The sequence below is a fragment of the Leopardus geoffroyi genome, chromosome B2 (assembly GCF_018350155.1).
Source record: "Leopardus geoffroyi isolate Oge1 chromosome B2, O.geoffroyi_Oge1_pat1.0, whole genome shotgun sequence".
NCBI lineage: Eukaryota > Metazoa > Chordata > Mammalia > Carnivora > Felidae > Leopardus > Leopardus geoffroyi.
In genome coordinates, this window is record NC_059332.1 from 94,317,385 (window position 1) to 94,318,933 (window position 1,549).

General features: G+C 39.0%; 1 non-coding gene across 1 annotated transcript; it reads right to left on the reverse strand.

The window, feature by feature from the left end:
- Window positions 1-703: 703 nt before the first annotated feature.
- On the reverse strand, window positions 704-815 carry LOC123609986. Its single transcript, XR_006718028.1, has one exon. It is a non-coding gene; the product is annotated as a U6 spliceosomal RNA (small nuclear RNA).
- Window positions 816-1,549: the final 734 nt, after the last annotated feature.

The window sequence follows — 1,549 nt, forward strand, 5'->3', positions numbered from 1 at the left end:
AAATTTTAGGATTGTTCGTTCTAGCTCTGTGAAGAATGATGGTGTTATTTTGATAGGAATTGCATTGAATATGTAGATTGCTTTGGGTAGTATTGACATTTTAACAATATTTGTTCTTCCTATCCAGAAGCATGGAATATTTTTCCATTTTTTTGTGTGTGTCTTCTTCAATTTCTTTCATAGGCTTTCTATAGTTTTCAGTGTATAGATTTTTCACCTCTTTGGTTAGATTTATACCTAGGTATTTTATGGGTTTTGGTGCAACTGTAAATGGGATCAATTTCTTGATTTCTCTTTCTGTCGCTTCATTGTTGGTGTATAGGAATGAAACCAATTTCAGTGCATTTATTTTATATCCTGCAAGTTTGCAGAATTCATGAATCAGTTCTAGCAGTATTTTGGTGGAATCTTTTGGGTTTTCCATATAGAGTATCATGTCATCTACGAAGAGTGAAAGTTTGACTTCCTCCTGGCCAATTTGGATGCCTTTTATTTCTTTGTGTTGTCTGACTGCAGAGGCTAAGTCTTCCAATATGATGTTGAATAACAGTGGAGAGAGTGGACATCCCTGTCTTGTTCTTGACCTTAGGGAGAAAGCTCTGTTTTTCCCCATTGAGGATGATATTAGCATTGGGCCTTTCATATATGGCTTTTATGATCTCAAGGTATGTTCCTTCTATTCCTACTTTCTTGAGGGTTTTTATAAAAACGTGGAAGCTTCACGAATTTGCGTGTCATCCTTGCACAGGGGCCATGCTATGCTAATCTTCTCTGTATCATTCCAATTTTAGTATATGTGCTGCCAGAGTGAGCATGAACCAGATTCTACCACTGGCTTTCCTAGCTCTCCAGCTTGCAGATGGCAGATTGTGACTTCTAGGCTTCCATAACCACATGGGCCAGCTCCCACAATAAACTTCTTCTATATCTATCCTTTTGGTTCTGTGCCTCTGGAGAACCCTAATACTCTTATAATATCTTGAATCTGAGGCTGAATTTAGACAGTATATATGAGGGTAAAGGTAGAGAGATGAATATGAGATGGTATTCTGGAAGCAAGGTAAGGTGAGATCCAGAGGCCTAGAAGTCTGGATGTGTCCTCTAAAATGCTGGAGGTCTCTGTACAAAGGGAACACAATGGTTGGGGAAGAAGGACTAATAGGAACTAAACCATTTTGCCAGCTTCATCATTTTGCCTAAGACTAGGCCTTGGGATATTCCAATGTGGTGTAATTGGACTATGTGTTCACTAACAGCTATACGTCAGTAGGGTTATCAAATAAGAGTGTATTTTTCCCATTTCTGCCTGCTGTTTGTATGATTTTTATGATGTAGGCTGGGATATTAATTTCAGTCAGGATAAACTATGAAAGAAAACTGCTCTAAACTCTCAGTGGCTTACAATAGTAAAAGTTCATTTCTTCCTCAAGCTTACTTGCTGGGTAAGTAAGCTTACTTGCACGGGTACATGCAGCTCTGCCCCACTGTGTCTTTACTCCCTCTGTCTAGGACTTCACCAATCAAGCAGAATGACAGAGGAAGGAGACTC